Source organism: Corvus kubaryi, unplaced genomic scaffold (assembly GCF_017639235.1).
Source record: "Corvus kubaryi isolate FWS band 111438036 unplaced genomic scaffold, C.kubaryi_AGA036_p1.0 66, whole genome shotgun sequence".
Classification (NCBI taxonomy): Eukaryota; Metazoa; Chordata; class Aves; order Passeriformes; family Corvidae; genus Corvus; species Corvus kubaryi.
In genome coordinates, this window is record NW_024582054.1 from 11794735 (window position 1) to 11810571 (window position 15837).

Consider the following 15837-nt stretch of genomic DNA (forward strand, 5'->3'; position numbering starts at 1 on the left):
AGGGCTGTGGCACCTGCCAGGGAAAGCTGGCGCCTGTGGGCTGGGCACTGCAGCGGGCAGCCTGCACGGTGGTGGCACCAGCAGTTCCCGGGTGCGCCGGGATTAATTAAGAAGCACATTCAAAAGTCATTTCGGCACTGCAAGATACAGATCGCGTATATCTAGCGGGATGGCGGGCCCACCCGTCGGGTCTGCCCCGCTCTCCAGCGCTCTGGTCATCTCCTTCCCTCTGGAGGGGGAACAGCCAGGGCAGTTGGGACCCGCGCCGCCGGCCTTGGTGGGATGGCGAGAGGAACTCGGGGAAGGGCGGCGGAGCAGGGCGGGGAGGGACGGGGGTGGCTGGGCCGATGGCGATGGCGATGGCGATGGCGATGGCGATGCCGGAGCGGGGCCGCTGCCGTGTCCGAGTCAGGGGGGGAGGCGGCGGCGCAGCCCGCGGCTGCCCGGTGGAGCTGTCCCGCCCCGCGGTGCTGAAACACTCGCAAAGGCCTCAGTGCCGGCTCATCCCGGGCCGGCCCCTGCCCTGCTCACCACGGCTCCCCAGCAGGAACCAGCAAGTACTCGGGACGTGATGAACAAGGGCCAAGTAACTTTTTAAAATACACCGTCACACGTGTAGACTGCAGTCTCTTTTTATTTGCCGGCTGATTATAGCTGTAATTGCTTTGCTATTTATCTGTGAAGCATCTTGTTCCATATTGAGGATAACAACATTAGGAATCGTTGTGAAGAATTCTAATTAGTTAAACCCAAAACTTTAAATTTCCATCCAGGCTGAGCAGTGAAATGCTCTGAGGCAATTATACATGCTAAGCTGCTGCCCTGAACAATATTCCTTACCAATGGCAACAGTAGAAGAGAAAATGTGGGAACAAATTGATAAGCAATTCAGCTATAGAATTATTTTAAGAAGATACCTAGAAAAGTGCACATTTTTCAAAACAAAGATCGTGGTCCAATACTGTTGTAATGTGAATTAACGAAAAATTAGCAGTAGTTTAAGAGAAAGCCAAAAGAGAAATAATTCTCTAAGTGTAAAAACGAAAAGCTGAACTCTAGCTTTACTTCTGCACGTGTGATTTTTCAGAGAAGTAATGAATAGAATTATAATTAATAATAATAAAGAGAATAACAAATTTCTATTAATGCCTATAAACACATCTTCCTTAATCAGATAATGACTAATAGAAGCATTCAGAAAGTAGTTAAGAGATATATTTTTTTTAAACCAAGTGGCTAAGAAATATAATCCTACTGTACCTTCGTAATTGTTAAAGGAAGGACCCATTATCATAATTATGTTTCTGGAACAAACATTATTTCAATGTGATAAAGGATGACATGACACTAAAGGTAAAGCCACAGCAGATGTTACATGAGTAACAAGACAATATGCCCACATTCTGGTAATTTCTCCCCCCCCCAGCCATGTTCTCATTAATCTGTGATTAATAGGATTGGAGTATAGTAAATGATGTTGATCTATTGTCTGTCTTTGTCCCACACCATAGAGAGAGCAATTTGTCAGCTCAGCTTTTGTGTGACTATTTAATAGCAAAGAGGGGGAGAGAAAAGACGCTAATCTTCTAATTGGCATCTATAGAGAAAGGTCTAAGAACACTGCCTGCCTGGAAATAGCTGTGTGCAATTCCTATGCCTGCGAGGCTGAGGCAGACAGAGAGCTGCACCAGCCTGGGTACCCATGGAAAAGGAACAGAGTGTACCCATCACACAATGAGCCGCTGGCCAAAGGGAGAGTGGAGAGCAAGGTGCACCGTAGAACAAGGTGCAATTGCTAACTCTTCCAAGTCTGTTATGTTGCAGCCTGTTATGTCAAGGGAGTACTTCTTGACTGGTATGACTGTATTAAAGACAGAAAGCTTCCTCCTTCCCAGAGCAGAAAGCAGAATGAGGCAGGGGAAAAACGGGGCAATGATGAAGACCAGAACAGTCCTCTCACCAGCAAAACTGGAATCAATGGAGAGAACACGAAGTGCCCAAACACCTTTCGAGATGTCAGGTGAACAATGGCTTTTTGCTAATATAGTGCCACTTCTAACCTAGCTGTCTTCCTCAGGTGCTAAGGTTACCTTATGAAATTACTGTCTTCAAATACAAATAATTTCACAATTAAGTCACTGGTCCCAATTCAACACAACATGGAAGCTACTGCTTAAAACTAGTCATGAGGACAAGTACTTTGTCTTTCCCCCATCCTCAAGTATCTATTTTATGCCCTTCAAAAGGTCAGAATGAAGACTTGGGGTTTGGGTGCAGTTGAGGACTGGATCCCCCTGGCACATTTACATTGCATCAAAATGTGTAATGATTTCTTAAGTGGTGAACATAGACGAAGAGTTCCTTGTTCAGTTTAACCATCTGAGCCATTCTGACAGTACAATATTTAAGATAATGCAATAACTCTCTAAAAATATCATTTTTGAGACCTATGTAGTTTTTGTTTGTTTGTTTGTTTTTACAGGAGCAATTTAATTCACATTTCTTTTAGTAGTTTTGTCATTCCAGTGAATGAAACCAGTGAATTGCATCATGAAGGGTGGGACTACCTTAAATCAGCTTTATCACTTGGAAATTGTTCTGTGGACCTGCACATGAAGTTGTTTCCACCTATGTAACTCTTCAATGGATATAGCATAGAAATAGCATAGCATATAGCATGACTCTTTTTAATGCCAGTGCATAGAGTCAGGATTTAATGGAAACTGATGAAGGATAAAGATTGGATAAATAAATGTTTTGCTAAAGGAAAAATAAAACCACAGATAGAATTGAATTTGATTTAAAATGGAGAAGAGTGGAGGAAAAGCAGTTGACAACACTGAGGTTAAAAAAAGGCTCTCGAAAGTATGTGTTTAAGTTAACAGTATTTACTGCCAAATTACAAACAATCACATCTCTATTCAAAGCCACCAGAACCCACTGCTCAGGTGTATGAACAGCACTTTGGCATGTACTGCAGACATTGTGTTGACTGGTCTCTGCAGTGAAAACTGCTGCGATTTGGAGATCAGATGTGAGTGTGGGCAGGGACAAAGCAGGTGGGGCAATTTGTACCATCTTGTGTATGAATTTGCAAACCCAGAGCACTTCCCTGCTGCTTGGTGATGTTACTTGGCATGCTGAGCACAATTATCACCAAGCACAGAGTGTAACCCTTTTTCTGCCTTTGGGAGCGAGCACTGACATTTGTCCCCATTTCAGGCATTGCAGAGAGCATGCATCCAAACTATCCCTGTGGAAACACCCCAAAATTTTGCAGTGGAAAGAACTTCTTCAGTAGAGATGGTGGGGCTGTCCTGGATCTATTAATCCCACACTGGGGAGTACAGTGCCAAATCTGCCTGAGCCAGGGCCATATGAATCAGCTGAAGTGCAGTAGTATAGCTGTATCAGCATGAGTCTGTGCTCTAACTTGTCTTTCAGGGAGAGGAAAATGTCCATTTTGCTTCTGAACATGAACAAAATACCAGCCTGTCATGCAATGTAGATTTAAGGTCTGAAGCTTGGGGTCTCTCTGCCTTGTGCTCTGGTCTAGGTGAACCCTGATGTGACACTTGCTCTTTTTAACTGCTTTGATCAAGCAAGAGATTTCATAATTCAGACCTGGAAGGTCTTGGGGCATGCCAAGACATATTCTGGACTAGCTGGTTGACTCCACCACCCTTCTCAATTCCCTTCACAGAGGAGAGAGGAGTCCTGCAGCCTGGTGGGACTCTACTCAACCAGTCTGTTTCCATACAAGTTTTCATAGATTTCCCTATAGTGATCACTGGGAGAAGAGGGGCAGAATGCACCCACCTTAACTCCAGCCTTCTGCCACCATTTGAAGATTTTCTTGGTGTCAGGACATAGTTCCACAAAAAAGCCCTCCAAGACTGCACACAACTCTCTGTGTGCAGGAATTGTGCAGGGACAGAGAAACCACGGGTAGCAAAAAAATGTAACTATTAGTTATACATTCCTTTTTAGAAGTTAGGGTGCTTTATCCTGCTCAAGATACAGTGAAAAATGTTCCAGCTCCTGGGAGTTTCAGTCTAAATCCACACGCTTAGGGTAAGGTCAAACCTTATGTAACACTTTTGTACAAGTATACATTGTGGCCAGGTTCAAATACTGCAAGCTTCAGTTCTTTTTTAAAAATGACATTAGTTTTTGTTTTCTAAAGGCTCAGAGCTGTGAGAATGGGGAGGGTTGTTGATCTTGTAAGCAAATAAATAAGCAAAATGCCCCCAAATGCTTACTCTGAGTAAACTTGGAGGTGTTGGAAGGCTTCAGGTGGCCATCTGTGATCTGGGCTTCATCTGACAAAGCCCTCTGCATCAAGGCATGAATTATTGCATCTGTCCATCACCACAGCTCATTATACGGAACATCAACTGTCACATATTTTCCAACATATTAATCTCTATCTAGGACATGAAGTTGTTGTGAGTACTATTTGTTATTTGATATTTGATGCTCTCAGCCTGTTCAAAAAGCTGCTTAGTTAAGAAAGATCAAAATTCAGAGTGACATTTCTCTTTAAAAAAACCATTATTATAGAGACACCTGGACTGTTAAAATGCAAGAATACCATGATAGTAACAAGTGTTATAAAATGTTATTTTAAAGCATGACCTGCTTCCTGCTCATCTCTTAATATCACTGTGCTTAGAGGAGGGAAAAGGCTGTATTTGAAACAGTTATCTCCTAGGCAGGCAATAGCGTCTGGTGATATTAAAATGTCATCAAATGAAAATATATGCAACAGCGTCCACTCATTTGAATATGAAATGCAAAGACAATCCAAGGCAGACAACTGCTTGTTTAGAGTGATATCTGGATACAAAGGCTGGATCATCAATAATAGATAAAGGTTTTTGCTTGTTGTAAATTAGAGGTAGGATGGGCATTGTAGTTTTGTGTTTTAATTATTTATCACATTAGCAAGGCTGGCTTTTACAAAGCACCATGCAGAGTAAAAATGTAAAATACAAAGTGAGAAGAATTAATTTTATAATCTGACACTAGAATAAAGCATCCAAGCCCTCTATCAACTACTCTGAAAATTAGATAGTAACATTCTGGTAGTTCTGTCAAAGTCAAATACAGAAGCAATTGTTAAGTGTTGATAGGCAGTGGATAGAAGGTGTAATCCACTGGGAAGGTTTTGATCCAAAATGAAACAGTTTTCTACCCCTGCTACTCAGGCAGAAATCTAATTACTCTCTTTTGATCTCTATGGAGAGGTAAACCAAAGAGTTATAGGTTATGGACAGTTTTATTGATTTTTACCTCAGAAATCAACAAGTGCAGGCTTTACACTTTACACATACTTGCTTAGCTGGTGATAGGATCAAATACTTCAAACTGGCTTTCCCTGCTACCAAGTCAATAAGCCTTTTAGTTGTTTTGTTCAAGTTGCACTGTAGATGTTAATATTACAGAACTTTTTTGCACTTAAATGCTTTGGGGGAAAAGATTGCCAGGTTTATATTTGGGCATTTTAAACAAAAATTGAAGCATTTTTTTTCCATCTTCTTATTTCTCTCTTGCAAGACTGCATTGTTGTATTACGGCTGTAACTGGACAAGCAGTTGTATTTTTAGCTCTGCATGTGAGAAAAGGATCTTAATTATAGAGGCAGCAGAACCACAGTCTAAACAGAAGTGACTGCCAGTTTCTGGAGATTTAGGATCCCTTCCATTGACAAGGTAGAAAAGGACAACAGCAATTCAGCTGGTAACAGCAGCTAAAACCATTTCTGGAGTGCTCACAGGACATTTCTAAGGTGGTCTTGGAGTGCAAAGGAGGAGAAGGCTTTCTGTTTCTGGAATCTCCAGTGCACCTTTGAGAAATCAGATACAAACTTCTCGGTTTGTATTCTAGCATTCACATATACCTTGGTCCTTTGTCCTGTCTCTGTGGGTGCAAACATTTCCACAAATGCCCACTCTCATCAACTACAGCTTATGGAAACATTTAATCTTCAAAAATGCTAGCCCTTCTTCTCCAAGCTACTTCCTGTAAATCCTAGGCAATTTTGCAGGATGAGTTCAGATATGGGCTGAAGTGATGAAGGAGAGAGAATTCCTTGTTTTTTGTGAAGACCCTCTTATGGGCCTTTTTGATTAAGTGTAAATGTGTGTGAAAGATTCCACAGATAGTCTTACCTAAAACTTTGGCATGCAGTCATATCCTCAATCCAGCCAACAGGAGTTGTGCTATTAAGCTAAAAGATGTCAAGATTTCATGCCACCTTTTTGGAGGTATCATTAGTTGCGGTCTGTTGTTAATTCTACATATTCATGGAATCTAATCAGTCTCCAAGAATGTGCATCAAGTCAGGGTCTGCTTGTTCATATACATGAAAAAGCCAGTTGTTCTCATTTAACTCCAGTGTCAGAGCCGCAGGCACAGACACAGAGCCTGGGATGAGTGTAGCTTTGTGATTATTTTGATAGCTTCTCTTCTTCGTGTCCTGGGAGATAAGGCTGTTTCTCCCACAGCTGCACTTTTTCCTGAATGACTGACAACCCCTTTAGAGGAGATCACCCCCTTTTTGTGCCCTTTCACTCACTCGGAGGTTATCAGCTAAAACTGCACTCAGCATTCAATCACATGTTTCCCCTGTGGCTGTAACTCCTGTTAACACAATTAACCTTCTGATGGGAACATAAAATGAATCTAGGGAGGGAAAAAGAGCAGAAATACATTCCCATGTTAAGGATTAAATGGCCTTAGTGCTTATAGCAGTGTTTTTTCACCTCTCTCTCTTCCACAACATTGTGTGTAAGGGGCTATTAGCAGGAAGCTGCCTGTCACAAAATTCTTCCTAGTAATCCCAGCAGCTCTTATTTTATCAGTGGGTTCTTTGGTTTTTTTGTTGTTCTAATTTTAAGGTTAATGGAAAATATTATGGAACACAAAAATACATACACAAATAAATACAAATTTGTATTTATTTGTGTTTTGGTTTGCTTACCTGCCTTGCCCTCTCCCCCCCCCCCCCCAAAAAAAATCAAAATCGAAATCTGAAAGATTGTTTGTCAGCCAACACTCCCCTTTTCTTTGGCAGAGGGGAATGCTGGGGACAAATAATACCTGTCTTCTTTTGGGTGCCTTTTTCTATGGCAGCATTTTAAAATGATAAACAAACCCATTGTATATTCATGTTTGTTCTCATTTCCTGGCTGTGTTTCTGTGCTGAGCTCTGTATAACTCTGTATGTGTCCCCCAGGTTTGCATAAACACAATAAGTGGCCAAGGCTAGCTGTTAAGGTGTGCCTGCACTCCTCCTCTGTTGGTTGAATGAGTTTTATGCAATGGCTCTGGTGACAGATCTAGGGGACTTTCATCATTGCAGTATCATGTATTTATCATGCAAGTGCCAGATTTGTATTTTCAGCACCATTCTCAGAGGCAGAAGTAATTGCTTAAACAGTAACTAAAGCAGGCAGAGAAAGACAACAAGCCACTCCTTAATCTGTAATTCTTACAGATTTTTGTACATTGTGATGCAATGGATAATATTATATGCACATTATAGAAAGAAATGGACAAGGCAAGATAATTATATTTTTGGGACAGACTTCAATAATGTCCAGTCTGGCTTGTATGTTGTTATATTCCCAAGTTTCTTCCTCAGTTCCTTGTTACAATCCTGTTCCCCAAGTAGGGGGTTAGGGGATGATCCATATGTGTGTGGACTTTACAGGGTTGCTACTGTAGGTTTGTAAAAGCATCATGAAGCTAAACCTTATGTTGAAAACACCACAGTTAATAATGTTGAAATGTGTCTCCGGCAAAATAACAGAAAGTCTTTGCAGCTAGACACAAGTGCCTTGTGCTGCTGAACAAGAGCCAAGGGAACGCTGTGGAACTGCCAGTTTGCAGGTGAAGCTGCTATAGGGCTTGCAAAAGAAAAGCAAGGAAACACAGCTGATGGGAAAAGGAAAATGCAAGGATACCAGCTGAAAACTAAAGACTGGGCTAATTTTCACTGTAGTTTTTTATCTCTGTTTCATACCTTTTTTCCCTTTTCGGTTCAGATGCATTAGTTGCTCACCTATCCTTGTCCTGACAATTGATTGTTGCATCCATGGGAGATTGCTGGCATGAAGAAAACACTCAGAGTAATTAAAGCGAGGAAGGCTGATGTCAGGATTGCTTCTCCCTTTCAAAAGAACTACAAAGTTCACCAGAAAACAGTTTTGTTTGAAAGCAAACTTCATTCCAGTGGATGCAGTATCCAACTGACCCAACTGAAACACAGCTTACTGTAGTCCTGTAGCAATGGAGCAGAACTGTGGAGCTCTGTGGTGATCACCCTTAAGGTAAGGATACAGCACAAGAATTGCAAATAGAAAGACCAAAAGGGTGAGGCAAGGTTAATAACATTGTGTGCCTGGCTCACACCAGGATGCTGTGGCTCGCTTTTCACGAGATACCAGTTAGCCATTGTCCTTCCCCACACAACTGCCCCAGTCCTCATCTTCTTACACGTTTCTGCTGCTGTATCTTCAGAGGACACAGAACCTGTGTGTGGTTGGGGGGGGGTTGCCAACAAGTTGCATTGTGTGACAGGGCAAGGGCTGCACCCAGGATACGGGATGCAGAAATGCTTTCTGCTGGGCTGAGCCAGCTGGGAAGCCCATAACCAGCATGGTGGTGGGTCGAGGGCAATGTCATCAGCTTGGGCTTTCTCACTGGGGAGAGAGACATGGATGTAAACTGAATGGCTGTACAAATGTGAATGCAGGACATACCAAGCAGCTCTTATCCTCCCAAAAGACATGTGTGCTGGGGTGTTATGTAAATCTTGAAAGGATATAGCCTCCAGCTCATCCCATTGTTGAAAAGGATTAAGCCTCTGCAAGTGCTGGGCACTTAGGGATTATGGTTCAGCATTCAGAGAGGGATGCACCCGGACTGACTCGCGGTGTTTAAGGGCTTTATGCCTTCACTGAACACCTACAGCTGTTAGGATTTCTTTTCACAGAATTCACAGAATGTCTGGGTTGGAAGAGACGTTCAAGATCATTGAGTCCAACCCATGCCCTAGCACCTCAACTAGATCATGGCATCGAGTGCCATATCCAGTCTTTTTTTAAACACATCCAGGGATGGTGATTCCACCACCTCCCCAGGCAGTCCATTTCAGCACTTTATCACCCTTTCTGTAAAAAACTTTTTCCTAGTATCCAACCTATATTTCCCTTGATGCAGCTTGAGACTGTGCCCTCTCGTTCTGCCTGGTTTCTGGAAATGTCAGGACAGATACTCTTAATTTCCCCATATCCTGTTGAAATGCAGATCATCATGAACTCTCTTTCCCTGGATCCACACACAGGTGTGCTCCTAAAAAGCAGTATTTGAGACATGGCATCATGTCTTCTCTGCTAAACTTGGTCACCTTTATGCAGAGCAGCTACCATCTGTGTTCTCCTTCACTGCCTGAGACCCACAGCTATACCAGGTAGATGTGTCACCAATCCTCTCCCAGAACAGCCTCACTGTATTTTACAGTCCACAGCACTTCAGGTTCCTTCTTCATATAAAAGTTCAGTGTTGTGGCCCAGCCCTTGGGAATTAGTGTCTGAGCAGGCTCTGCACTGCAGGGGTGATGGGGTTATCAGTCCTTCTGATGGGGCTGGAGCAGTCACTGACTGGTGGGAGGGCTTGTGCATCCCTACATAATACATCAAACCTCTGGTGTGGCAGCTTCTTAGAAGAGGAGATAAATTTTTCAGTGCCCCATGTGCCTCTGTGCAGGGCTCTGTCATTCCACACACCAGGGGTCTGCTTACCAGCATCAGGGGACTCAAGCAACGGTGGAGAAGGTTAGGCTTGGTTATTCTGAAACATGTGATCTGCTTAACACAACTGTAGGCTTTTGTAAAGGAGTCTTCTCATAAAGACCTTGGAGAAAAAAAAAAAAGAAGAGCTTAACTGGGAAATTAACTGAAACAGTTCTGTAATATAGATTATTTCCTCTTTCTCATCTTCTTCAGGTGGAAGTCGTGGGACAACCTCCTGCACCAGTGACTACGAGAAAGTTATACCTTCACTTCATCTTCTTTTTCATTGAGATGAACTTGTTCCGTTCCATCTCCAGAGTGTAACTGAGGCTGTATGATTTAGGCTGTCCACTGCTGTCTTACACTCTGCATTCAACAGCTCAGTCACAGTGGACATCAGTGACAAGTGGTGTCTCTCAAGGGTCTGTATTGGGACCAGTGTTATTTAATATCTTCATTAATGACAGAGATGACGGGTTCAAGTGCACCCTCAGCCAATTCACAGATGTGTGTTATTAACAATTAACAGCTGAGTGCTGCTGTTAAAGCACCTGAAGGATGGGATGCCATCCAGAGGGACCTGGACAAACTCAAGAAGCGAATCTCAGGGGAGATCTCATAAGGTTTAACAAGAGCAAGTGCAAGGTGCTGTGCCTGGGTTGGGGCAACCCCTGGTATCAACCCAGGCTGGGGATGAACAGATGGAGAGCAGCCCTGCCCAGAAGGACTTGGGGGTGCTGCTGGGTGAGAGGCTGGACATGACCCAGCCATGGGCACTGGCAGCCCAGAGAGCCAAGTGTGTCCTGGGCTGCATCCAGAGCAGCATGGGCAGCAGGGAGAGGGAGGGGATTCTGCCCCTCTGCTCTGCTCTGGTGAGACCCCACCTGCAGTGCTGCATCCAGCTCTGGGGTCCCAGCACAGGAAGGACATGGACCTGCTGCAGCAAGTCCAGAGAAGGCCACCAAGACGATTTCAGGGATGGAACACCTCTCCTATTAATGAAAGTCTGAGAGAATTGGAATTGTTCAGCCAGGAAAAGAGAAGGCTTTGGGGTGACCTAACTGTGGCCTTCCAGTACCTGAAGGGAGCCTACAAGAAAGATGGAGAGAGACTTTGTACAAGGGCATGTGATGACAGGGCAAGAAGGTATGACCTCAAACTAAAAGAGAGTGGATTTAGATTAGACATTAGGAATAATTCTGTACTGTGAGAGTGGTGAGGCACTGGAACACATTGCCCAAAGAAATAGTGGGTGCCCCATCTTTGGAAGTGTTCAAGGCCAGGTTGGATGGAGCTCTGAGCAACCTGGTGCAGTGGAAGGTGTCCCTGCCTGTGGCACGGGGTTTGCAACGAGGTGATATTTAAGGTCATTTCCAACCCAGGCCATTCTAGGACTCCATGATTATCTAGTTTTGCTCATCTGAGCTGAAGCTCAGAAAACAATAGAGAAAACAAGGGAAGATGCTACTAGTGTTGAAACTGCTGTTTCAAAACATCTGCTGTTCTCCATTTTTCTTGGCTTCTGCTTCCCGCCCCTTTCATTCCAGAATCTCTTGACAAAACAGAAGTAAAACCCACTGGTCTGTATTTCAGAAAGTAGTCTTTAAACTTTCAAGCATGGTAGACATTTTCACCTGTATTTTCCATGCACAAAAACTGCAGTGGAAAAATATCAGAGCAAAATTAGCAGTGTGTGCCTGGAGGTCCCTTTGAAAAAAATGGATCCATTCAAAACTATATTTCACCCTTAGTCCTAAATAACTGGTTTATGTTCCAGGTGAATTTCTGCAGCAATTTGCAGTTCTACTTTTTCAATTATCCATTTTCCCCCTATTGAGATCTTATTCATTTCCATTTACTTCTGCAAAGTCTTTTTTCCTGTTCGCGGTGCCATTATGCCTTTCCTGACTATTTCTTTGAAATTAAGTGCTTGGTTCTTTATCTTTTCATCATTAATTACTGATGTCTTTTTGACCTCTGCTTTGTAAGTGGCCATGTCATATTTCTATTTCCTATCTTTTAGGCTTGTTTAAGACATTTTTTTTTTTTCTTTAACAACCTGCTCTGAATAGCTTTGTTCTTGTTTTTCAGTCATTTCCCAGAATGGCCACATAGCCGAACCTTTGCCCTCCTCTCTTGTTTTTCATCTTGTCTGTACTCTATCAATGGCCTAGTTAAAAATGTATTTTACAGCTCACTGAGGCCAAACTTCACTCCATTTTTAGAATTATGCTGATTATAATCTCAAAACCCTTTTGCTATGACTGTGCGCCAGTTAGAACCTCTCTTTTGAGGGGCAGATGTAGTTAGATGTGAACAGAAGGGGGTGCTGCTTTTAGACTTGGGGTTTGGTTTAGAAGAACACGAACAGAAGCCATGAATGTTGGATTAGTGAAATGTTAGTTTAAATGGCTGAGGACTTCCTCCTCTGTAAAGGTTGTGAACCCTTTTTTTTTGCAAGCTCTTCAGTGAGATGGGTGATACTTTGGTACTTCAGGAAGACTCAAACCTGTCGTTAGGTATCAAAATTATTTCTTGGACTGGTTCCACATATACCATTTCACCATGCCTTATAGTGGCATTTTCATTTGCTTCCTCCTTCTTAATCATTCTCCAAGGTTTGTTTTTTTTTTTTTTATTTTATAATTGGAAATATTCAAATAGTTCATAAATTATTTTCCTGTCTTTGCCAAATCTCCCATTAGCGTCAGTGGAATCTCATTAAGCAGGCAAGGTTAGACTCTACCATCGCCTCTCAGTATTCCTTTCTCGAGGAGTGATGGCAAGGAAGGAAGGCCATCTGTTTTTTTCAAAACTGTAAGAGTGCTGGGCCTTGTTGCTGAAATATATGTAATATATGTGTAAGGGGAGACATGATACATGCAGGCATTTGCTGTCATTTTGTTCTTTTAAATAAATAACTGAGTATAATGAGTCTCAGCCACAGAATGAATATAATGAACCTCCAAAAAAGATGTTGTCTGAGAGCAATATTTACCACTGACGAAGGGATTGTTACAGAAACGAGAATTGTTTAGACGTTAGTGGGTGAGGTAAGAATCTATTAAAGGAATTAAAAGTAAAGATGACTCATCACACATTTCTGCTTATTTGTAAGAGACACATGAAAGGCAGGGATTTCAAAACATTTGTATTAGAAAAACATCCATAACAAAGCCCCCAATTTAATTTTTCAGTCTCACGGGCTTCAAAAGAAGATGTGACTTTTCCACATTTGCCTTGAAAAACACACAGCACTGGAAACTAGAAAAGGCTTGCTTTACTCTGCTACATTTCATTTTTAGACTGGTCACCTCTAGGTGATATTTACACAATTTTTTTCTCTGCAAAAATCTAGAAACTGTTTTTGTTGCTTTGAGAGTGAGGTTTCTGATATGTCTCAAAGGGGAAAGTGCTTCTCCTGCAGCTGTGCCGAGGCTCCTGCAGCTTGCCGAGGAAAGCCCGCCTCACCTCCTGCTCACCACTCGCTCCCACGGACGCTCCACTTCTCCAGACAACCCAGTGCTCTCCCTGCTAAGAAAATCCAGCTGGAACAGGCATCTAGGAAGTCAATCAGCTCTCTGTGTTTTGCTTTCCCTGTCGTGGGCAGGAGATCCTTGCAATGGGGTAGTATAACGATTTAGGCACAATACAACAGGGCCAGGCTTTTATGAGATTATGTGGGTACTGGAGCAAAGTCTCACAGCACAGCTGTGGTAGAAAATCGGTCTTAAAGTGTTTTTCATAGCAAGATACAGATAATATTGATAATATAATATAATATAATATAATTACAGAATTTTTATGGGTACCTTTGCTATAGGAGGATAATAGACAACACAGGAACAAAAGCAAGAAAGAGTGAAAGAAGTGAAAGCATAGGAGAATGTGTACCTAAAGAAGCAAGCTGTTGGCCAGTGCAGTGACTATGTTGGGAAAAAAAGGAGTTACAGTTCAGCAGGTCTCAATCCCTTTCATTGTACAACTTAAGTTCTGCTAAACAATATTATTTCAGATGTCTCCGGCAAATCCATCATCTATTACAACAGCCCTTGAGAAGGAACTGGCTAGTACGAGCTCCTGCTATTTTGACAGGGCAGTCAGTAAAGTCCTGACGTGGTGCAAAGTGGCAATAATTTGCCTAGCACGGGAGAGGTACCTCAAGGACCAAACACACTTGTAAGGCTGTGCAGCAGTTGAGAAAGAGGGAGCCAGGGAGGAGAAGGAAGAGTGTGACCTGGCTGCTCCCCAGGTGAGACGGAGCCACTTGACCGAGCACTGCTGGGGAGAGTGGCAACACTGCTGCAGTGCTGCAGCTCCTCTCCCTTCCTCAGTTCCTGACTCGGCAGAGCCTGGTGAAACTGAGCAGCAATGGGCAGAGCCCTGCAGCTCTCGGACTTGGAGGAGAAGTGCCACACATCCAGGAAAATTAAGCTGTGCTGAGCTCAGGGCCGCAGGGTCAGTGTCAAACTCCTGCCAGACTTCTCCAGTCTGCCCAATGGGCTCATTCCTGAGGATGAGAAGGGTAGGCAGGGGGAGAGAGGACAAAAGGGGCAAGAAGGTTCTGAGATCTCACATCCTTCTTTGAAAGATGCTGTTGGATCTAGCAAGGTCAGCAGAAAGTGAAGGGAGCTACTTCGGGTTGTGGAAGCATCCTCCCCATGCCGTGAAACAGCACCATGTCCTGCATGGGCTGGGTACAGTAGGCACTAAAACACCAACTGGCTTCTGGGGACTTTGCTTTTTAGGAAAGGGTGATCCCTTTCTGATGTGTAACTTCATGGGGAAAAAAAAGAAAATAATTCTCATTTTGAGAATTAAGAAAAACTGTTTATTTTAATGACACTTTTTCTCTTTACTGCATACCACTTAAAAATGCCAAACTACATTTTTCCTCCCACTTAAAGGTACAATAGGCCATATAAGCATAAACCGGACATAGGACATTTCAACCCAGGAACCAACTGTTTTCAGATTCATCATGCTCTAAGAAAAATGCCTTTATCCTAAGAAATACCACCTAGCCATGGGAGTCGCTGCCATGTTTGTTACAACACACAATACTTATTTTAAAAGTCCTAACTCTGACATTCTTTGTTTAGATTTTCATTTCTGATACAGTTCTGTTTGTCTCTTTCAACTGAACATATCATGCTTCTGTTTAACTGTCTATTTATAGTCGTAAGAGGAATAAACATAAAATAAATGCATCTTGATGCATAGCTGTGCAGCAGTACAGATGTTTTATTAATGAAAATGAATCCAGCTTTTTGTAAGTCATGGCAGCAATATAACGTATCATTGTTTGCTTCTCTGCTAGATGGTCCCTGCTGTTTTTACATAGAAATTCCTGTAATACTTAAAGGACATCTGGAAGAATTCAGCCAATTAATCGAATTCACGCAGGAGCTAGGCTAATGGCTGTCTGAAAGGCAGATTACATTAAATCAAACTTGCAATATGAATGAAAGTACTTAATCATACATGCAACATTCATTGGACGTGGCACAGCAAGTGTTTTGATTACTTTAATGAAAGATCAGGTAAAGTGCATCAACTGAACAGATTGAAGAGACAGCATGCTTACAAATGTTTGATTATGTTGACTATCAACAGAAACAGTGCCAGTAATTTATAGCAAAACATATTTGGAGGAGGAGGAGGAGAATAGAGCTGGTGAACTTGGGAGGCAAAGTGAAATTTAGGCCTTGCCTCCAAGCACTTTAATTAATATTTAGGATAGAAAGACTTTAATCAAATGTCACAAAAGAAGCACAACAAATGTAAGTGGAGAATCCTGCATGGCAGCTGCTAGGGATCATTATGTTAGTGGTACTTGGAGCCTGATGCTGGTTTTAAGTCCCCTCTCCTGGCTTTGGAGTAAAGAGGGCCAAGTCCTAAATGGAAAAAATATTTTCAAAACAATGAGATACATGCTCGATGATTTTGGCTTGGTGCTGCTTTTCCCCTGGGTTCTGCTGGAGACATCCTCCAGTCACCACTGCCCTTGCCTTCTATGCAGGCACTGGCACCCAGA